Here is a 24,028-nt window from a genome sequence, read left to right as displayed (position 1 = left end):
CTTCTGTTTCACCACACTGGCTAAGAAGTCATAAAAGCAGTTTCCTTGGGCATCCCAGTCCTTGTATTACCACTGAAAACACGAGATTTAAAGGTGAGTGGTTCTTTACAACCAGACTCATCAAATAAAGGTTCCTCTGAGCCCAAAGGACCAGTCACACACCCAGGTCAATATATAACTTAGATCTTACCGCACCCCACCTCCCAAAAAAATCACACTGATGTCAATCCTTTAGTATCGAAAATCTAAAGTTTCATTCATAAAATGAAAGAAAGGCGAAAGTTAAAATTGGTTAGAGGAATCAAATACATACAGTAATTGCAAAGTTCTTGGTTCAGGCTTGTAGCAGTGATGAAATAAACTGCTGGCTTAAGTCAAGTCTCTGGCTGCTTCCAAATCATTGGAGGGTCCTCAGTCCATTGGTTAGAATGCTCCCATTAGTATAAGTTCATAGTCCAGAGACTGGAGCAGGATAGAGACAAAATGGAGGTGTTTCCAGGGCCATTGATATCCTCTGCCATGTGGAGGGAAACCCATTGTTTCAAACAAAAACCTCAGCACTGCTAGTGAGAATCACAGGGGACCAGGTTTTGAGTCACATGAACAAGTCATATGTTCATGGCCAGTTTTGCACAGTCATTGCAGGAAGCCATTACTTATACTCCAGACAGCATGTTTACAGGCCAGCCTGTGGTGGGGCAGCTACCCGGTCCTAGAGAAAAGGCCAGGCTGATTGGGGAAGCAGCCACACCTGGCCCTGTTATAAGGGCTCAGGGAGGAGCTGGGTCAGACAGTCTCTTTCACATGCTAGAGAGAGAAGGACCTGTTGCCTGGGAGCTCACAGTAGAGGGAATAGAGCAGGTCTGGGGAAAGGCAGGAAGCACTGTGGTGCTCCAGCCTGGTAAATCCCCAGGTTGTGGGCCTTGCTAAAAAGGTCAAAGCTGGCACAGGGGTTGCAGAGGTGCAGCCTGGGCTTAGGCAGAGGCAGCTGGTCTGACCCCCTTGCCAATGATGAGTGGCCTTTACAGACTGTTGTTTGCCCTAGTGAGCAGGGGCTAGATGATGACTGGCAGTAGTCACTGAGGGAAGGTGAGTTTAAAGGGTTGGGTCTCCCCTCCCAGAGGAACCCCCAGAGTGTGGGGGTACTGCTGGGGCAGAACCCTGAGGGAAAAGGGCACCAGAGTCCAGGAGGGGTATGAGGCCTGAAACAGGTGAGACACTGGCCTGCAGAGGACATTCTGGAGCTGGAAGAACTAATTCCCAGGATGACCAGCAGGAGGCACCACACCGGTGAGTCTTCATTTTGCTACACAGCCACTCAGTGTCAATGGGCATCTCCCATGGTCCATTGTGAGTTAAGTGTCCTTTTGATGGGCAACTCAATTTGAATAGTCCCTCAAAGATGTGCTGGCTAACTACCTTATTAGTTACCCCAGGAGCAAACATTTGAAATACAGGTATAGAGCAAATACTCAACTTTAAATATAAAAATGATACATGTATACAGATAGCATAATTCTAACCTTTTCCTAGACATCTTACATGCCACATTTTCCACAAGATTTGTTGAAAATATGTAATCATGGTTGCAACAATTATCTACATAGTGTGACAAAGTTCCTCCTCTACCTTGGTAGGTCCTGCACTTATTGATGGATTTGCTCACCTCAGATCTTCCCCTTTGGTGGAAGCCACAGTCTGGGTCAACTCCTCCTGTGTCTGATCAGGAGTTGGAAGGTTTGGAGGGAACCCAGGCCCACCCTCTACTCTGGGTTCCAGCCCAGGGCCCCATGGACTGCAGCTGTCTATAGTGCCTCCCGTAACAGCTGCATGACAGCTACAACTCCCTGGGCTACTTCCCTATGGCCTCCTCCAATACCTTCTTTATCCTCACCACAGGACCTGCCTCCTAGTGTCTAATAATGCTTGTACTCCTTAGTCCTCCAGCAGCACCCCCTCTCACTCCCAGCTCCTCAAACATGCACCACAAACTGAAGTGAGCTCCTTTTTAAGCCCAGGTGCCCTGATTAGCCTGCCTTAATTGATTCTAGCAGCTTGTTTGGCTGCAGCTGTTCTAATCAGCCTGTCTGCCTTAATTGTTTCCAGAAAGTTCCTGATTGTTCTGGAACCTTCCCTGTTACCTTACCCAGGGAAAGGGGACCTACTTATCTGCATTCTATTACTCTCCTGTAAGCCCTATGACCTCACTCCCGATCCTGTTTTTTTCATTGGTTGTCCCCCATATTTATTTGGTATTGCAGACCTGTGGATCCTCCCCTTAGGCTGGGGGGAGATCCTTTCACAACAGGATCACTCTCCTGTAGTCATGTGGCCTGACCCTGTCACAATAGTCATGACCATAATGGGTCAGGTCAGACCAGTGGTCCGTCTGGCCCAGTATCCTGTCTTCAGACAGTGGCCAATGCCAGGTGCTTCAGAGGGAATGAACAGAATAGGGAATCATCAAGTGATCCATCCCATGTCATTCAATCCCAGCTTCTGGCAATCAAAGGCTAGGGACACCTGGAGCATGGAATTGCATCCCTGACTATCTCGGTTAATAGCCATTGATGGACCTATCCTCCAGGAGCTTATCTAATTCTTTTTTTGAACACAGTTATACTCTTGGCCTGCACAACATCCTCTGGCAACAAGTTCCACTGGTTGACTCTGCATTGTGTGAAGAAATACTTCCATTTGCTTGTTTTAAACTTGCTGCCTGTTAATTTCATTGAGTGACTCCTGGTTCTTGTGTTATATGGAGTAAACACCTCCTTATTTGCTTTCTCCACACCATTTATCTATCATATTCCCCCATGAGTCATCTTTTCCAAGCTGAAAAGTCTGTCTTTTTAATCTCTCCTCATATGGAACCTGTTCCATACCTTTTTTCAATTTTGTTGCCCTTCTCTGTATCTCTTCCAATTCTAATTTTTTTTTTTTTGAGATGGGGTGACCAGAACTGCATGCAGTATTCAAGGTGTGGGCATATCATGGATTTAAATAGTAGCATTAAGACATTTTATATCTTCTTATCTATCCCAGGGATTGGCAACCTTTGGCACACAGCCTGTCAGGGAAATCTGCTGGCAGGCTGGGATGGTTTCTTTACCTACAGCATCCACAGGTTTGGCCGACTGCAGCTCCCACTGGCCATGGTTGGCCATTTCAGGCCAATGGGAGCTGCAGGAAGGGGTAGCCAGCACATCCCTCAGCTTGCGCTGCTTCCCGCAGCCCCTTAGAGAATTGGGACTCCTGGGTTCTGTCCCCGGCTCTGGAAGGAAGGTGAAGTCTAGTGAGTCAAGGATGGGGCATGTGCTGTGAGCCAGAACTCCTGGGTTCTCTCCCTGGCTATGGAGGGAGAGCAGGGCTGGCAGAGTAGAGAGTGTCCAGACTCCAGGGTTCTCTCTCTAGTTGTCCTGCTATAATGCACCCCGTGACCAGGACAAGTTACTGCTAGGGTTGCCAACTTTCTACTCACACAAATTCAAACACCCTTGCCCTGCCCCACTCTGAGGCCTGACCTGCTGCTCACTCCACCCCCCACCTTCTCCCATCACTCACTCTTTCCACCCTCACTCATTTGCTCATTTTCACTAGGTTGGCTCAGGGGGCTGTGGGGCAGGATGGGGTGAGGGTTCCAGCTGGGGAGGCAGGCTCTGGGGTGGGGCCAGGGATGAGGGGTTTGGGGTGCAGGAGGGGGCTCTGGGCTAGGGGGGGTGGAACCAAGGAGTTTGGAGTATGGGAGGGGGCTCTGGGCTGAGGCAGGGGGTTGGCATGTGGGAGGAGGTATGGGCTCTGGGCTGGGGGTGTGGGTTGTGGGGTGGGGCCAGAAATGAGGGGTTCAGGATGCAGGAGGGGGCTCCAGGATGGGGTAGGGGATGGGGATGAGGGCTCTGTATGGGAATGTAGGCTCTGATCTGGGGCTGGAGAGGAGGGATTTGGGGTGCAGGAGGGTGCTCCGGGCTGGGACTGAGGGTTTTGGAGGGCAGGAGGGGGATCAGTGCTGGTGCAGGGGGTTGGGATGTTGGGGGGTGGGAATTGAGCTCTGGTTGGAAGCATGAGCTCTGGGATGGGGCAAGAAATGAGGAGTTTGGGGTATGAGAGGGGACTCTGGGCTGGGGCAGAGATGTGGGAGTCTCAGTGTGAGATGCTGAAAATCTGGGCTTGGCTGGGACTTCAGTTTATGTGGAAACATGTCTTTCCAGTCCCCTCTTCCCGAATGACCACTTGTACTGCCCACTCTAGGTGAGAGCAAAGAACAGAGAGCAAACAACAAACATCCTGAAGTTATTCTCAGTGTTTGTCCTGGGTATTTAAATGGTGCCCAGGCCATCATCTGTGTCCTTTTGCAAACTACTACTCAGCTGACCATCCCTTTGGCTGTGAATTGTCCCACCCAATCAACACACAGCTTGGCCCATGTGACACCCTCAGGACCATACAGGTAACTCTGGATGCAGCCCACAGGGGTAACCACTGCACTAGCCTGGTTCCACATAGCTGAACGGTGGGGTGGGGGGTGGGGGGGAGGTCTGAGCACCTCAGTGAGTTTCATGCATTTGCTGCATGTCCTGTAGAGTTTAGCAATCATCCCTCTCTGGTGTTTGCCCTCCTGGCCCCAGGCTTGGAATGTCCCCATTTAACACCAGTTAGAAACTCAATGAATCTGCGTCCTGAAAAGGCCAAGACCCTGCACACCTGCAGGCACATAACATTATTCATGTGAGTCAAACCCATCGTGGTCAATAAAGTTACTCGCCTGCCCCTGCAAGCTCCTGGAGCTTTTAGCATTGGATCATTTGCCAAAATGACTTCCATCTTTTTTTGTAGGAACAGTGAATGAGAAACACCCCAGCCTGACTATGGGCCATTCCTGTTTCTACAATCTGTCTTGGAAACCTTAATACTCAGATGGGGGCTGGTGGAGAGGAACTTTACTCTCAGGGTAGACGTGTGCAGTGTCTGGGGGTGGGGGCGGTGCCTAGTACCCAGCCACGACACCCTTTTAAACCAGGGCCCTTTAATACGGAAGGTGGAAACATGCAGTGTTGAGTGAGTTACTGATGTGACTGCACGGCACTGAGTGTGGGGTGGGATCTGCGTGGTCAGGCCCTGGTGACCCTGTGTGCGTTCAGATCTGATTGTAGGTTCAGGGACTCTGTTTGAGAAGCACTGAATTAAAAAAGGGGCCCAAAGAGGGCAGAACATTTCCCTATAGTGCAGGAGTCGCTGGCTTGTGCTGTTCCAGGGATCGTACTAGGTCTCTTCTGGCCTTAAAACAGCTAGTTGCTATGTTAATTATTAATTAGCCTAGTTTGTAATCATTAGGACCCAGAACACAACACAAACAGAAATAACTTGTGGGGGCAGCTGGATTTGTTACTGTCTCTTGCTCTTGCTCTGGCTATGCATTACAGTGGTATTGCACCAATCTGCACTGAGATGGCCTCCCTCTTCCCCTGGTCTGGGTCCAGTGGAGTAATGAGAGTGTACATGTTCCCAGAAGTGAATCATTCTGTCTGAACTAGTTGGCAGCCATGGTGCTCTCGATCCAGGGCAGCAGGGAGCAGACTTTGGTGTAGACTCCGGGTTGGTCCTTCTGGGCACAGCTGATCCCCCAGGACACAATGCCCTGCAGCTCCCCGTTGCAGACCAGTGGACCATCAGAATCTCACTGTGTGTAAGTTGAGAGGAAGGAGATGCCAGCAAATTAGTGGGTGGTTAAAGTCACTGTACCTCCCTAGTCCCTTACACTTCATGCATTCCACAGGTCCTTCCCCCTGTCTGCTGGCAGGAGGGGTAGAGTCTCTCTAGTAGCCTGATGGGGCCATGGTCATTAGCTCTCACCTGGCATGCATCCTTGCCTCCCTCCCGGTAGCCAGCGCACAGCATGGTGTTGGTGATCATCCTGGGGTAGGAGCCCTCACACTCTGCGTTGCTGAGGATGGGGATGTTGATGCATTGCAGGTTGTAGGGGCTGAACACTGAAAGGTAGAAGGGAATTGTTAGCACTAGGCATTCTCCTCCTTCCCATGCTGCACCCTGGAGGGATGAAATCACTATCCTGAGCACTAGGCAGGGAGGCAGAATACTGCGTGCGAAAGTGGACGTGAGTGCACCTGGATTCTCTCCCTGGCTCTGGGAGGGGAGTAAGGGCTAGTGGATTAGAGCCGGGGGGCGGGATCCAGGACTCCTGGGTCCTATCCTGGCTCTGAACAGGGGTGGCTCCAGGCACCAGCGCTCCAAGCACGTGCCTGGGGCGGCAAGCCACGGGGGGCGCTCTGCCGGTCGCCGCTAGGGCAGCAGGCAGGGTGCCTTCGGCGGCTTGCCTGCGGAGGGTCCGCTTGTCCCGCAGCTTTGTTGGACCTCCCACAGGCGTTCCTGTGGACCCTCGTGCTTAAGGTGGCAAAATGTCTAGAGCCGCCCCTGACTCTGAAAGAGGAATAGGGGCTAGAGCAGGGTGTGTGTGTATGGGGGCTGGGGGGAGCCAGGACTCCTGGGCTCTGTCCACAGCTCTAGAGAGGCTCTGGCTTAGTTTCCCCATCTATAAAATGGGGTTGGGCTCCCTGTGGGGTGGGGAAGGGGCACATGTGAGGATGGTTTAGTTACTGTTGGCAATACCCATCACCTTGTTCACATATCTGAGAAAACAAAGGTTGGACACAAGGCACTTGTGCTATCTCCGTGCACCTGTTGCCGTTTCAGGCACCAGTTCTCAGCCAGCCTCAGCGGACACTAACCTCTGGGCTGTGCCAACTTGCCAGGTCTGGGCAGCGTCAGTACAGGGCAGAGGGTGTGCAGAGATGGGTTCAGAGCTCATCACTAGGATTGTGGAAGGGGGCTCCAGTGGAGTTTGGCAGGCCAGGTCAAGTGCCCCACTTGTATAAAATTCCTGTTTGCTGCCCCTCCCCACAACCCTGCCTCTCCGTGTCTGTGCTTGGACTAGGAATTCTCTGGGCATGGACATCCACAAATGCCTGTACATTGTGGGCAGTGTCATCAGCAGATGATGGTGCTGGGCAGCCTGGGAGCTCCTGAGACAGAGGGCTAAACTCACTATCGTCACTGAGGATATTGCCCCATCCCGACACCACACAGGAAGTGCTGGCAGCTGGGCAGGCAGTCAGCAGGGCAACAGCCTGGACGTAGGCGTCAGTCTGGACAGGGTGAGCCAACTTGATGAGCATGATGTTGTGGTCCAGTGTCTGGTAGTCATAGCTGGGGTGCCACACAATGGTCTCGATGTGCATCAGGTGCTCGGTGTGTTCAAAGACCTGGATGTTATGGTCTCCCAGGATCACCTGCTTGGAGTCAGGGCTGGGAAACGAATGGTGGCTCAGAGACCCTCTGGAGAGGCCCCACCAGCTCCTCAAATCTCAGCCTGCTCCCACCCACCTGGTTTTGCAATAAAGATGCAGTGACACACAGACACACACGCGCACACACAAACACACTGAGTTCTGCACTTACTAGTACCAGCAGTGGGCAGCTGACACCACCTACTGGTCCGTAATGAGGGATCCACCACAGAAATCCACCACCCATTAAGGGAGACCTGCCAGGGCTGTGAATGGGGGCTGCACTCGTATCCCCCGACCATCCTGTCTACTCCCTGTGGTGCAGCAGCTGTGGGGAGAAAGCATCCACTGGATTACATGGGTGACATCTGTAATGAAGCAGCAATGCATGCAGCTGGGCTGGGAAAGCTCTAGTCTCTTGTTCTTGTCCTCTCTTTGGGTCTGATGAGCTGGTGGTGGGCCCTGGCACTGACAAGGGTGGATGCTGTTAGTGTGTTGAATCTTTAGGTGTTGATTTTGTAAGTAGAGGACTTTAGAGAACCTAAAAGCAGGAGTGTTGCTTTAATGGGACCATGAGCCCACTCCTGTAGTGGGATCCACACAGATGTTCTCTCAGTGGGACTCCAATGGGCTAGTGCTCTCCATACAGGTTGGACTGTGGGATTGGGGACTGCTGCTGTCTCTCCTTGGGGTTTTTTACATTTTCTTCCTGTGTTGGAAACGCACCACAAGAGCCTTGATTCATGTGGACAGAAGCCAGGAAATGAAACTGCTGAGCCTTGTTCCACTTGCCTGAGACAAGCAAAATGCAGAAGGTGACTAAATCCCATACAGGGTGAGTAGAATTCAGGCTTTTGCACCAGTCTCTGCCATGATCAGTGACATGGGAACATTTTAGACATTGAAAATGACCCTCCAATGTCATTTGGATAAACTTAGAGAGATAAAGGGCGTTGTTTACAATCTGCAGGGGGAGGGAACATGTCTGTCAGGAGCATTAAACCCTTGTGAGCTCTAGCAAGGTGGTGGAGACTAGCAGGTACGAGTCTAGAATGCCCATTTGGCTTATGGGATTCATTGTTTAGGCCCCAATCCTGCAAATACTCATGCATACATATGACCTTACTCAGGAGAGTCAGCCCATTGGGTTTGCACCCTATAAATTGCTGGATTAGGGGCCTTATTTTGGCAATAGTCATTTTAAATTCTACTGTTAGATAGACAGGGCTCTCTCCTGCACGGCAGTGGCCACTGCTCTGTTCCCATTTATCTGCATGGATCGTTAAATTGCATAGGCAGTTGCTTCACTACACTTCGGTTTGTTATGAGGTAGATTCAAGTGACCAAATAACCAGGATCACTGAGCTTTATTGCCAAAAGCCAGTAATAAGATCATACAGGGAAAAGGTTCATTACGATACCAGTCTCCAGGAAGCCATCTCATTCAGTGTTAGTTACCTAACACGGAAGGTGAGCTCACAAAGTTATGCCCCTAAAGCCACCTTTTTATACCCTGTCTGTTTACAAGTACAAGGTACTGTGCCTGTCATCTGAAGCTAGATTTAACTAATCAGCTTTCTACCTTGTTTTCCTGGTACCATGTCCTACCCCTTCTCTTTGTTCTGAAGACTTGCATTCCAGGGACCAAAGAGCATGAAGGCACCTCCTGGGTCAGAGAGGATAGAACAATCATATCTTGTCCTTTTCCTTAGGGACATTCCAGCATAGGTCTATAAGAGCAACTCCTTATCTGGTGCTATGGTAAAACTGTCATCTGTCCTGGGCTTGACAGCTTCCTTATTTCCTTAAGCCAAAACTTTCTTTAGAAAATGGAAGGGGTTATGGGACACTAAGCAGGGTTCTATAACAAGCATAGGCCACTCTAGGCTATGTAACTACTGTTCTATTACTCTTGCTGATATATACCTATTCATAATGTGAGATGCATATAAACACTAGCCCAGCATATATTAGTTAACACATGTCTCCACTCCTGCTGGACAGAGGCAGGAAACAGCAGAGGACCTGGCCCTTCATCCATCCCTAATGCAGAGCATGAACGCAGTGATGCCCAGGTGAACCCAGAGGTTTCAGCTGCTCCATTACTAATGCACTAGCTTCTGCAGAAATTACACTTCATTTCATTTTAATCCTTAGCTGAAGCCTGTTTAATTTCACTCTGACTTTGCAGCTATGTCCTGGGCCCTTGTCACTACCAAGCTCCACAAGCTAGCCTCGCTGCATACAACATAATTACCTGCCACCGCAAGCAACGCCAGCACGAGCCACATTGTCACACTTCTCTCCAGGCTGTTGGACAGAAAAGAACAAGCCCCAGCCCTCAGGTATTTATAGGGGAGCTGTTATGGAAAGTTTATTACTAATCTGCTTGCTGGGGGTTTCTCCAGGTGGGCAGCAGATGCTTCTTTCACATGAGCCACTGACAGGGCAATGAATCATGTGCTAAAGTATGACTGACTTGTTTATTTCTGATTCTTAGCCAGATCTATCTTTCTAATACTAGACACTTCAATCCGCACCATAGGAGTGGTCCAATGGCAGGTGTCTGGACTTCTGGATACTGTTCCTAACAGCTGACCTTAGTAAAAACCCAGGTTGCTACAGGGAGTGGGATGGGAGCTCAATAGAGATACTCTTCCCTTGCAGTCAATGCCCTCTCCAGTTTCTCCACATCTTTCTTGAAATGCGGTGCCCAGAACTGGACACAATACTCCAGTTAAGGCCTAACCAGCGCAGAGTACAGTGGAAGAATGACTTCTCGTGTCTTGCTCACAACACACCTGTTAATGCATCCCAGAGTCACGTTTGCTTTTTTTGCAACAGCATCACATTGTTGACTCATGTTTAGCTTGTGGTCCACTATGACCCCTAGATCTCTTTCTGCCATACTCCTTCCTAGACAGTCTCTTCCCATTCTGTATGTGTGAAACTGATTGTTCCTTCCTAAGTGGAGCACTTTGCATTTGTCTTTGTAAAACTTCATCATGTTTACCTCAGACCATTTCTCCAATTTGTCCAGATCATTCATAGCTCAGTGGTTTGAGTATTGGCCTGCTAAACCCAGGGTTGTGAGTTCAATCCTTGAGGGGGCCATTTGGGGAACTGGGGTAAAAATCTGTCTGAGGATTAGTCCTGCTTTGAGCAGGGGGTTGGACTAGATACCTCCTGATGTCCCTTCCAACCCTGATAGCACTGCTCTACAGCCAAATTGCTTCTGAAATAAATGTAGTCCAACTTTACTAATTCTGGGTCACTGAGAATGAAAATGATGCTTAAAATTGTTGATTGGCTCTAGTTTTCAAGATATGCTATTGGGTCAGTATATACGACCCTTGACTTGGGAATGGTGGAGGATAAGTGAGTTATAAAGGGAAGGGATCTCAATTTAAACCAGAAATGACTAAAATACATCTTTGACTGGATCTATGAATAAATCTATGACTGGGTTTGGACAGCACTTGATTTTTAGGCAAAACAATGAATGATGCAATCTGAAGCTGGTATTGCATCATACATGATATGAATAGCATCATGTTATTCCTAGAAGTCATGGATGATGCAATCATAACGAAGCTAACAACACTGTGCTAAACAAATTGCCCTATATCAGCTCTAGAAATCATACAATGTCGTGCTCTCATATTTTTCAGTGTTTGATTTTTGCAAAGGGACACATTTCTGTTTAGCCAAAGTGAGCAGAGATGCCTGGTACTTGTGTGAACAGTGCAGATAACTTCTGCTATGTTTGTGGTGAAGTGACTTTTGCATCACAAAAGCGCAGTATAACCACTATGGTTAAGAAAGCCTATCACCTTTATTTTGGCTGCAAAATTGGAGATCAGGACAAGAGGTGGGCCCCACACATATGCTGCAACACTTGTGCAACAAATCTTTGCCAGTGGTTGAACAGGAAAAGGAAATCTATGCCTTTTGCAGTGCCAATGATTTGGAGAGAGCCAACAGATCATACCAGCAATTGTTACTTCTGCATGGTGCCTCCAGCTGGGAAAGGTGTATCAAAGAAGAAAAAGTGGACTGTGCATTATCCAAACATTCCATCAGCTATACGCCCAGTACCCCACGGAGAAGGACTGCCGGTTCCTGATGCACGAGAATCATTCTCACTTGAGTCAGATGAGGAAGAGGAAGAAGATGAAACTTCTGGTCCTGAACCATCAATGTCACAGGACCCATATTTTCTCCATCCTCCTCTGAACCACACCTCGTAACACAAGGTGAACTGAATGACCTTGTCAGGGATTTGGAACTACCCAAGAGTAAGGCAGAGCTGTTGGGCTCCAGACTACAGCAGTGGAATCTCCTGGCAGGCTATCAGGGCAAATGAAGCCCATCAATGCTTGCAGACTATTGCTGGATAGTGACAAGAGATGCTCCATTTAATGAATACAAGAGACAAGCCAAGAAGCGCTGAGTAGACACTGAATAGGACTAAACTATGTACATAATAATATTTTTGCCTTTTGTTTCATAATAAATTTTATTTATATAGCCCTTTTGCTGATTTTTGAAGTGTTACATAAACAGGACAGGTGAAATATTATCATGTGAAGCAGCCACAAACACATGACAAGACCTAGGTTTACAATTTATGATTAAAACTCTACTATCTACACAATATACATAGACATAAAATGTAAAAACTTAAATATCTTAGAAACAGTAGCCAATCAGTTGTTTTAATTGTCATTTGAATTCAGCACATCATAAATATCACATTTTATCTCTGAAGCAGACGACTTCTCAAAAATTGTAGACCAATGTAGTCTGATTCTCACGCCCTCTGTCCTAGCAAATCCCAATAAGCTTGGAGAGGGGAATGCAGTGTGCACCTGGAGGAAGTTGTGAGAATGGCAGGGTCGTTGCCTCATGGCTCCCTTCCTGCAGAAGCTCTTGCTAAGGCTGTGCCTGCATGGGGCCACTGGGGACCTTGGCTCTTCTCCAGTACAGACAAGGCTATGGAGCAGGGGAAGCTCCTTGCTGGCTGCTTAGACTGTGAGCTCTGGATCAGGGTGTGTCTTGTGTGATGTGACCCTGACCTCAGTCTGGGAAAGTCAGCCATGCCAATGGTACAGTAACCTGAGCCTGTTGTACTCCCCTGATGCTGTGGGCAGAGCTGTCCCAGCAGTGAGTTACAGTCTTGCTTTCCTAGTGTTTTTAACTAGTGGTGCTATTGGTGATGAGGGACAGGCTATCAGTTTGTGCCCCTCCTCCTCATGGGCTAGGAGACAGGAGCTGGACTGTGGGGAAAGCAGCATGTACTGGCAAGGGGCCACTTGTCCCAGGTGAGTGAGCGACAGACCTCCCTATTCCCCCTTCCCAGGCCTGTCTCTACATCTGACCCTGTGTGTGTGTGTGTGTGTGTGTGTGTGTGTGTGTGTGTGTGTGTGGGTATGGAAGAGCTGCGTGTGTTGAGGGAGGCTTGGGTTGGAGGTGTGTGTCTAGGGAAAGAGGTGGTGGTCATGATGTCTGTGCGGAGGGATGGGGAGAGAAGTAGGTTGGTGGGAAGGGATGGGGGCATTGATGGGAGGGGGATAGATGGGTGGGAAGGGATGGGGGGTGGTAAGGTGGGAATGGGATTGTTTAATCTGCAGAAGAGAAAAATGAGGGGGGATTTGATAGCTGCTTTCAACTATCTGAAAGGGGGGGTCCAAAGAAGATGGATCTAGACTATTTTCAGTGGTACCAGATGACAGAACAAGGAGTAATCATCTCAAGTTGTGGGGGGGGTGGATGTGGGGTGTTAGGTTGGATATTGGGAAAACTTTTTAACTAGGAGGGTGGTGAAGCACTGGAATGGGTTATCTATGGAGGTGATGGAATCTCCTTCCTTAGCGGTTTTTAAAGTCAGGCTTGACAAAGCCCTGGCTGGGATGATTTAGTTGGGAATTGGTCTGGCTTTGAGCAGGGGTTGGAATAGATGACCTCCTGAGGTCTCTTCCAACCCTGATATTCTATGATAGGTAGCTTGGTGTGAAGGGATGGAGGTGTGAGATGGATGGGGATGGGGGATGGGGACGGGGACATGAGGGCAAGGTCGATGAGATGGTGAGGAAACTGGTACAAATTACCAGGGCCCAACGGTCTGGGAGGGGGCCCAGGGCCCAGCTTCCTCAGCTTTGTCAGCCCTGTTTAGCCAGTCTGCCCTTGCTGGGGGGCCCGAAAAATTTTTTTCACTAGGGCCCGATCCTGCTGTCTGTAGCCCTGCATGAGAAGGATAGGTAGATGGGTGGGAAGGGATGATGAGGGGGGTAGGTAGGTTGATTGGGATGGGATGAGGAGTGTAACGGAGTATGGGGGAGTAAAGGCCCTGCACCTCCCACTTCCTGCCATTCAGTGAGACTCTTAGCCAGCCAGTAAAACAGAAGGGTTATTAGATGACAAGAACACAGCCCAAAACAGAGCTTGTAGGTACAGAAACCAGGACCCCTCAGTCTGGTCCATCTTGGTGGGGGGGAGTGGAGGGCAGGGAGCCCAGACCCTGATGCCAGACCTCCCTCCATTTTGCTAGCCAGCTCCAAAACTGAAACCCCCTCCCACACTCTCACCCAGCCACACACCCCAGTTCCTCCTCTAGCCTTTGTCCAGTTTCCTGAGCAGAAGGTGTCACCTGGCCCTAACCCCCCCCCACCCCTGTGCTTAGGTTACGTGCTGAAGTATCATCCCACAAGTGAAACCACCCCCTGATATTCCAGCACCAATGCAGATAGTACCAGTAAAACTCCCACGCAACATTACCAGGTCAATTCTCCCTACTCCGTCAATTCTCTCCCCACTTTGAGACTGAACTGAGTGAGGTTACTCTAACCCAGGGGTGGGCAAACTATGGCCCCTCAGGGCTTTGGATCTGGTCCGCGGAATTGCCCCCCATGGTGCTGTGGGCCCCACACCGCTCTCAGAAGCAGCTGGCACCACTTCCTTGCAGTCCCCAAGTGTGTGTGTGAGGCGGGGGTACAGAGGGCTCTGTGCATTGCCCTTGCCTTCATCACCGCTCCCAGCAGCTCCCATTGGCTGGGAATGCGGAACCACGGCCAATGGGAGCTTTGGGGGAGGTACCTGGAGGTGTGGCAAGGGCCGTGCATGCAGAGCCCACAGCGCTTCCTGGAGTGGTGCAGGGCTGGGGACAGGGCAGGCATGCAAGGAGCCTGTCTTGGCCCTAGTGTGTGCTGCTGCCACCCCAGAGCCACTTTAGGTAAGTGGTGCCAGGCTGGAGCCCAAACCCCTCCTGCAGCCTACCCCCCAACTCCCTGCCCTAAGCCCCCTCCTGCACCTCACACTCCTCCTGCACCCCAACCTCCTGTAGTCTGCACCCCAGCCCCTTTCCCTGAGCTCCCTCATACACCTTGCACCCCTTCTTTGCCCCAAACCCTTGCCCTGAGCCCCTTCCTGCACACCACACCCCCTCCTGCACCCCAACCCCCTGCCTTGGCCCTGCATACAATTTCCCCACCCAGATGTGGCCCTCAGCCCAAAATGTTTGCCCACCTCTGCTCTAACCAGTGACCTGGGGAAGTTCAGGCTCCCCTCTTCGGGCAACACATCAGCTATCACGTTGGCACTTCTCCTCACATTGACCACGTCCATATTGTAATCCTGCAGGAGCAGGCTCCACCTCAGGAGCTTGGCATTGGCTCCTTTCATCTGGCGCAGCCAGGTCAGGGGAGAGTGGTCAGTGTACACGGTGAAGTGTTGCCCAAACAGATATGGATCTAGTTTAAGGGCCCATACCATAGCCAGGCATTCCTTCTCTATGCCGGGGGCCCATGTAGTTTTGCTCCCGAGGTAACAACTTCTTGCTCAAGTACACGATGGGGTGTCTGTCCCCCTTTTCATCAGCCTATATTAACACTGCACCCAGCACCATATCTGAGGAGTCAGTGAACACCATAAAGGGCTTGTCAAAGTCTGGGTTTACCAGAAGTGGGCCACTGAGCAGAGCCTTCTTCAGCGCACAGAGAGCCCTCTGGCACTGCTTGGTCCAGACCACCTAGTCTGGCTTCCCTTTCTTGCATAACTCAGTGATTGGGGCAGCAATGGAACTAAAGTGTGGCACAAATCTTTGATAATACTCCGTGTGATGGGGCAGCACCACCCCGCACTAGCCCAATGTCATAGTATATTTCCCCAATCTGAACCTTAGAGTCCAAAAAATTGGGGTACCAGCATGAATTCCTCTAAGCTTAATTACTAGCTTAGATCTGATACACTACCACCACCCAAAAATATATAGTGTTTTGGGGCACTCTGGTCCCCCCAAAAATGTTCCCTGGGGACCCCAAGACCCAAATTCCTTGAGTCTTACAACACAAGGGAATAAACCATTTACCTCTCCTTCTCCTTTCTTCCTCCCACATCTTTCATGCCCTGGGTACACAAGGAGATCACACCGTGATTCAAACTCCTTGAATCACAACACAGAGAAATCAGGTTGGTTTCCCCCCTCCTTCTCTCCCCCTCCCTGGGTTATTCTGGAGAGAGAGACAGATTCAAGTTCCATGAATCTAAACAAAGGGATTCCACCCTTCTCTGTTAAGTACAGACTCAATTCCCTTGAGCCTCAACAAGGGGAAAAAATCAGACAGGTCTTAAAAGCAAACTTTTAATAAAAAGACAGAAAAAAGTAAAAGTTATCTCTGCAATTTAGATGGTAAAAGTACAGGGTCTTACAGCTTATAGACACTAGAAAGAAGCCTCCCTCCAGCAATATGCAATTTAAAATACTTCCAGCAAAATACACATTTGCAAATACAGAAAACAATCAAAAGACTATAACCGTTTTTTCTACTAAATACTCACTATTCTGAATATATAAGACTGTAGCAGGGAGGTTGGCAAGAAACCTGGTTGCACGTCCAGTCCCTTCCAGGACCCAGAGAGAACAAAGCCAAACCCAAAAAACACGAACAAAGGCTTCCCTCTAACGAGATTTGAAAGTATCTTTTCTCCTGATTGGTCCCCTGCTCAGGTGTTTGGTTCCCTGTTTGTTAACCCTTTACAGGTAAAAGACATTAACCCTTAACTATCTGTTTATGACACGCCCCCCAAATCGAAGACAATGGGGAACCTCACTGGCGGTGATTTCTTTCTAGAACTTTAGAATAAATAGATTAATACAACACATGCACCTTTACATATACTACTAAGTATGTAAACTACAAGACTTTCTACATTTTAAGGACAAATTTTAACCAGTGGATTCTGGGAAATTTTCATGAGAGAGTGCATCAGCTATTTTGTTAAAGCTCCTGAAATGGGTTGAATTTCAAAATCAAAATCTTGGAGAGCTAAACTCCATTGAAGCAGTTTTTTGTTGTTCCCCTTGGCAGTATGAAGCCACTTTAGCGCAGCATGGTTGGTTTGTAGCTGGAACCGCCGTCCCCAAACGTATGGGCGTAGCTTTTCCAGGGCGTACACAATGGTGTAGCATTCCTTTTCACTGACTGACTAGTGACTTTCCCTCAGACAGTTTCTTGCTGAGAAACACGACAGGATGGAAGTTGTGATCCGGTCTTTCCTGCATGACAGCTGCTCCTATACCACTCTCAGATGCATCTGTGGTTACTAGGAATGGTTTGTCAAAATCCGGGGCCCTTAGCACAGGGTCAGACATGAGCGTCGCCTTAAGCTGTGTAAAGGCCTTTTGACACTCATTAGTCCACTTAAGTGCATTCGGCTGGGTCTTTTTGGTCAGGTCGGTCAGTGGGGCAGCGATTTGGCTGTAGTGTGGTACAAATCGCCTGTAGTACCCGGCCAAGCCTAAGAAGGATTGGACCTGTTTCTTGGACTTTGGGACAGGCCACTTTTGGATAGCATCCACCTTGGCCTGTAGGGAGTTTATGGTTCCTCAACCCCCCTGGTGTCCCAGGTAAGTCACTCTGTTTTGGCCTATTAGACACTTTTTGGCCTTAACAGTTAGTCCTGCCTGCCTGATGCGCTCAAAGACTTTTTCCAGGTGTTCTAGGTGTTCAGGCCAGGAGTCAGAAAAAATGGCCACATCATCGAGGTAGGCAACTGCATATTCTCCCAATCCTGCTAGTAGACCATCTACCAGCCTTCGGAAGGTGACGGGTACATTTCGCAGCCCGAAAGGAAGCACATTAAATTCATACACCCCCGCATGGGTGATGAATGCTGACCTTTCCTTGGCAGGTTCGTCTAGCGGTACTTGCCAGTACCCCTTGGTTAAGTCTATTGTAGATATGAATTGGGCACTTCCCAACTTCTCCAATAGCTCATTGGTGCGTGGCATTGGATAGTTGTCTGGACGAGTTACCGCATTTAGCTTACGGTAGTCCACGCAAAAGCATATTTCCCCATCTGGTTTGGGTAGCAGAACCACTGGAGATGCCCATGCGCTGGTAGATGAGCGTATTATACCCATCTGTAGCATGTTCTGAATCTCCCGTTCTATAGCAGCTTGGGTGTGAGGAGACACTCGGTAGGGTGGGATTCTAATTGGGTGAGCATTACCTGTGTCAATGGAGTGGTATGCCCGTTCAGTCCGTCCTGGGGTGGGTGAGAACAATGGGGCGAAGCTAGTGCAAGCTCCTTGATTTGTTGCCGCTGCAGACGTTCCTGGGTGGTGGAGAGGTTCACCTCTTCCACGCCACCGTCACTTTTTCCTTTGTAGTAGACACCTTCAGGCCAATCGGCATCATCTCCTCCCTGGGCTGTAAACTGGCAAACCTGTAAGTCTCTGGAATAAAAGGGCTTGAGAGAATTAACATGGTAAACTCTGGGCTTTAGGCAGGAATTGGGAAATGCTATGAGGTAGTTAGCAGCTCCGAAGCGCTCTTGGACCGTGAATGGCCCTTCCCATTATGCTTCCATCTTATGGGCCTGTTGCACCTTCAGGACCATAACCTGGTCTCCTACCTTGAAGGAACGCTCCCTGGTATGTTTATCATACCAGGCCTTTTGCTCTTCCTGAGCATCCTTTAGGTTTTCTTTAGCAAGGGCTAAAGAGTGTCGGAGGGTGTTTTGTAGATTGCTTACAAAGTCTAGAATGTTAGTTCCTGGAGAAGGCGTAGACCCCTCCCATTGCTGTTTCACCAACTGTAATGGCCCTTTAACCTCGTGGCCATACACAAGCTCAAACGGTGAAAACCGTAAACTGGGATGTGGTACAGCCCTGTAGGCAAAAAGCAACTGCTGCAACACTAGGTCTCAGTCATTGGAGTGTTCATTCACGAATTTACATATCATGGCCCCCAAAGTTCCATTAAACCTTTCCACCAGGCCATTGGTTTGATGGTGGTAAGGGGTGGTAACCAAGTGATTCACCCCATGAATTTCCCACAGTTCTTTCATGGTTCCTGCCAGGAAATTAGATCCTGAATCTGTAAGGATGTCGGAGGGCCAACCTACCCTGGCAAAAATGTCTATTAGGGCCTGGCACACAGCTTTAGCCCTAGTGTTGCCTAGAGCAACTGCTTCCCGCCATCGGGTAGCAAAGTCCACGAAAGTCAGTATGTACTGCTTTCCTCTGGGTGTCTTTTTTGGGAAAGGACCCAGAATATCCACAACTACTCGCTGAAATGGGACCTCAATTATGGGGAGTGGCTGGAGAGGGGCCTTGACCTGGTCTTGGGGCTTCCCCACTCTTTGGCACACCTCACAAGACCGGACATACTTGGCAACGTCCTTGCCCATCCCCTCCCAGTGGAAGGACTTCCCCAACCGGTCTTTAGTTCTGTTCATCTCAGCACGGCCACTGGGATGATCATGGGCCAAGCTTAAGAGCTTTTCCCGGTACTTAGTTGGAACCATCAACTGTTTTTGCGGATGCCAGTCTTCCTGGTGTCCACCAGAAAGAGTCTCCTTGTATAAAAGTCCTTGTTCTACAACAAACCGGGATTGATTAGAAGAGCTGAGAGGCGGTGGGGTGCTCCATGCCGCTGCCCAAGCTTTCTGAAGGCTGTCATCTGCTTCCTGCTCAGTCTGGAACTGTTCCCTTGAAGCTGGAGACACCAGTTCTTCCTTAGACTGTGGACTTGGGCTTGGTCCCTCTGGAAGCGGTGTAGGTGATGGGGTTGTTTTTGTTGCTGGTGAACCGCTCTCTGCTGGTGCACCCGGTGGTATTCCAGGCTCTGGCTGAGCCTCTTGGGTATGGTTGTCTCCCGCTTCTGCCAGTTCAGGCTCGCTGGCACCCTCTGGCTTTGGGGTTGAAGATGGGTTTGCAAGCGCTGGCGTCAGGGCTGGCAACGGTTCTGGTGCTGGCTGCTTTTCCAGTTCCTGGTCTGGGACTGGAGGCACTGTGGCTATTTCATTCATTGGTAGGGGATTCGGGTCCCCTACCTCTGTCTGGGTCTCTGGTAACACAGACGGGGTCCCTATGGATGGCTCAGGAACAGGAATGGGTCTGGAAGCTTGCCTGGTTTGGCTACGTGTAACCATTCCCACTCTCTTGGCCCGCTTCACCTGGTTGGCCAAGTCTTCCCCCAGCAGCATGGGGATGGGATAATTGTCATAGATTGCAAACGTCCATATTCCTGACCAACCTTTGTACTGGACAGGTAGTTTAGCTGTAGGCAAGTCTACAGCTTGTAACATGAAGGGGTAAATTGTCACTTGGGCCTTTGGGTTGATGAATTTGGGGTTGACGAAGGATTGGTGGAAAGCTGACACTTGTGCCCCCGTGTCTCTCCATGCAGTAACCTTCTTTTCACCCACTCTCAAAATTTCCCTTCGCTCCAAGGGTATTTGAGAGGCATCTGGGCCTGGGGATCTTTGGTGTGATGGTGGTGTAATGAACTGCACTCCGTTGGGGTTCTTGGGGCAGCTGGCATTTATATGTCCCAGTTCATTACATTTTAAGCATCGTCCAGCTGACTGGTCACTGGGCCGAGGTGGGTTACTGGAGACTGGTGAGGTGGGAGAATAGGGCGTCTGTGGCTTTCCTTAGGTTGTAGGTGGGGTCTTGGGCTGCCCTCGGTTATAGGGTTTATTGTCGGTGTGACCCTTGGGGTATTCGCTTCCCTTGACAGTAGCTTTTTTCTTTTCTGCCACTTCCATCCATTTGGCTCCAATCTCCCATGCCTTGGTTACCGTTTTGGGTTTCCCATCTAGGATGTACCTCTCTATTTCCTCGGGGACACCATCTAAGAACTGCTCCATTTGTATCTGGAGGTGCAGCTCGTCCAGAGTGTTAACCTTTGTTCCTGATATCCAGGCCTCATAATTCTTGGCAATGTGGTAGGCGTGTCGGGGGAATGACACATCTGGTTTCCATTTTAGGGCTCTGAACCGCTGACGGGCATGCTCAGGTGTTATCCCCATTCTGTATCTGACCTTGGTTTGAAAAAGTTTATAATCGTTCATGTTCTCCTTAGGCATTTCAGCCGCCACCTCTGCTAAGGGTCCACTAAGCAGTGGCCTCAATTCTACCATGTACTGGTTTTCAGAGATGCTGTATCCATGGCAGGTCCTTTCAAAATTTTCTAAGAAGGCTTCAGTGTCATCACCTGCCTTGTAGGTGGGAAATTTTTGGGGATGTGGAACAACAACTGGTGAAGTGCTATTAGGATTGGCTGTATTCTGTTGCTTAGCCTGTTCTAATGCCAGGGCCTGCTGGTGGGCTTCCCTCTGGAGTTCCATCTGTCTTCGGTGATCTGCCTCTTTTGCTTCTTGTTCTCTTTTGTGGGCCTCTTCTTTGGCTGCTTGTTCTCTTATGTGGACCGCCTCTTCCTTGGCTATTTCTGCATTAATTAGTTCTATCCGTCTCCTATGTTGTTTTTCTTTTTCTATGGCTTGTTGCCTTGCCCATTCCTGTTTTAGGGTGTCCTTGGTACTCATGGTTTCTGATGTCTTGTGTTGGGGTGCCCTCTGGTGTTTATTGCCTGAAATGCTGTTCCTCTGTTCCCTTCTTAGGGTTGCTTAGCAACAGAGTCTTTTTTAACTTTTTCTAAGTAGCCTTTCCCACTAAAGTAAAAAGAAATAAAAACTTTTTCATTTGCATATGTGTTTTGCTGGAGTTCCTGTTGACTCACAGTTGGAGTCTCTTTTGTTTAACAAAAGACCCTTGTTAAACTTAATTGCCTTGCCTTCAGGCAATCTCTCTGCACAACCAGAAAGGAGAAAAGAAAAAAAAATTTCTGCCTGTATTTTTAAACCCTCTGCCCTGCTTACAAACAGCTAGCAGAGGGAAAGAAGAAAAATAATAATCCTACTGGCTTTTGCTTTCTTATCCCAACGCTGCTCACCATGTCATAGTATATTTCCCCAATCTGAACCTTAGAGTCCAAAAAATTAGATACAGATGTGTGGGACCCCACATTTCTCCCACAAGCACCAGAGTGAGGCTAAATGAAGTTGGATCCTTGGTCTGTCCAGACTTCTTTGGGAAACCCCCACTCAGCTGAAAATGGTCAACAGTGCATCTGCCACAGTGTCTGCTTTGATAGAGGACAAGGCCACTGCCTTGGGGTAGCGGGTGGCGAAATCTACCACCACCAGAATGTATTTTTTCCCCGACCGGGTCGTATTGCTGAGAGGTCCCACTATGTCCATGGCCACCTTCTGGAAAGGCTCCTCTATAATGGGCAGAGGTATCAAAACCACTTTCCCCTTGTCCGAGGCCTTCCCCATCCTCTGATGGGGTCACAGGATTGGCAGCACTGTTGGGCAGTAGTAAAGACCCTAGGCCAGTAAAAGTTCTGTAGCAGCCTCTGCCTGGTGTGCCGGATTCCCTGGTGCCCTGTGAAAGGGATGTCATGAGCCAGGTACAGGAGCTTGCAGCAATACTTCTGGGGGACCACCAGGTGCCTCTGGATCCCCCACAACTCCATTTCCCTGGGGGGAGCCCATTCTCGGTACAGGAACCCCTTCTCCCACAGGAACTTTTTCCGGCAACCTCTCCCCATGGTCTGTGCCACACTAAGGCCAGCCAGGTCCCTTAGCTTTCACAAACATTCCTCATTCACACACAAAACAGGATTAATTTACTGTTATGAAATGTGGGGGAGTCGGGGCCCGGTACCCCTCTTCCTGAGATTCACTGACTCTCAACCAGCCAGTAAAACAGAAGGTTTATTAAATGACAGGAACACAGTCCCAAGCAGAGCATGTAAGTACAATCAGAACCCCTCAATTGAGTCCTTCTGGGGGGTTCAGGGAGCTTAGACCCCAGCTTGGGGTTCCCTGCATTGCACCACCCAGCCTAAACTGACTCTAAAAATCCCTCCAGCAGCTTTCTCCCCCCCTCCCCTCTGCTTCTCCTCTCCTTTGTTCAGTCTCTCGGGCAGAAGGTGTCACTTCTTCCCATCCCCCTCCTGGCTCAGGTTATAGTTCAGATAGCTTCCTTCTCATCCCCAATGTAACTCCCTGGCACTATTCCCAGGTCAAATCCGCCCCGCTCCCTGCTCCATCACATTTACACAAAGCATTTGAACAGGAACATCTTGAAATCAGCTTCAGACTCAAGAATCTGGCTGATGCATCTTTACCAATGGCACACCAGGCCATTCCTTTCTGCTTTCAGAAAGGGTGGCTGGCAGGATATGGGGTCCCACAAATTGTGGGGTCCCACAAAACATACATCAATACATTTAATACATGCAACATTATTCTTTATCCTTTAGCCTAAATTATACAAAATTCAAATAAAATTCTACTACTACGTATTCCCCTTTTGACTCCTCAAGAACAATTCTTGAGTGGGTCATATTTTATACAACTGTTTCATAGCAATATACTGAGAGGCCATTTGAGCTTGTGGTTGTAATTTAACAAACATTTTTTTGGTCCAACAGCACATACAACACATTCCTAGCAAGCAAACACAGGACAATAATAATACAACTAGCAATGGGTGAAACATGATAGGCGATATGCCCTTAGAGGTTGGGGACCAGCCTGTAAAAACATCATACCAGTGATAGGCTGTCAGTTCTTTTTCAGACCTAGCAATTTTGAGCATGTCTCCATTTGCATGTGATATTTGAATTACATGCTTCCCTATATCCTTCTGTGTCTGTTGTAAAAACGGAGTCACCTTTGTTTCTGACAAGTGATCAGTTAAATCGTGCCAATCCAGACCAAGGGTAACAGAGAGATTAACCAGGGTAGCAGTTATAGTGCTCTGCGCTTTTTCTATCTTTGGCAAATAGTACATGTGATTGCTAGTATATAATATGCTGGCATTACATCTATCTTCATCCACTGGGGGTTGGCTGATACTTGCATCTTCCCAAAATACTGTTTTCCATCATGTAACACATATACATTGTCTGTTGTACAAAATACATCACATTTTCTAGTTTGTCCCACAAACATGTTCCCAGTGATGTATTCCTACTACATGGTTCTGTGGTGACCAGTAGGGACATTTCTGAGGGCTCCACTCCATACACCCTCGGGTGTCCAATAATTTCTCCTCTATTTCAGCCCACTGGCCCATAACCTAGGGTAGCCAAAAGGATCCCATGGTCAATTTTGAGAGTGGGCTCACTTTCCATATTTCTGTCTCCACAGACTGACAGTGAGCAATTTTAACAATAATTTGAGTTAAATAATAAATACAGTTAAAATTTTTATTAATCCTTTTCTGCCTAATGCAGTAGGGTTTTTTTGTGTAACACAATACACAACAATGCTAGCAACAAGACAAACAGCACAAGACAAAACATAAAACACAAAACACAATTTTTGTCACAAAAGTAGATTCATGGTATTCTTGGTTGCTCTTCGGA

General features: G+C 48.9%; 1 pseudogene; it reads right to left on the bottom strand.

Annotated features, from left to right (window-relative positions):
* Positions 1 to 5,527: 5,527 nt before the first annotated feature.
* Positions 5,528 to 14,924, bottom strand: LOC127038327 (serine protease 1-like; annotated as a pseudogene).
* Positions 14,925 to 24,028: the final 9,104 nt, after the last annotated feature.

Source organism: Gopherus flavomarginatus, chromosome 20 (assembly GCF_025201925.1).
Source record: "Gopherus flavomarginatus isolate rGopFla2 chromosome 20, rGopFla2.mat.asm, whole genome shotgun sequence".
Taxonomy (NCBI): Eukaryota; Metazoa; Chordata; order Testudines; family Testudinidae; genus Gopherus; species Gopherus flavomarginatus.
Note: the sequence above shows the minus strand (reverse complement) of the source record. Positions and strands in the feature narration are given on the sequence as shown.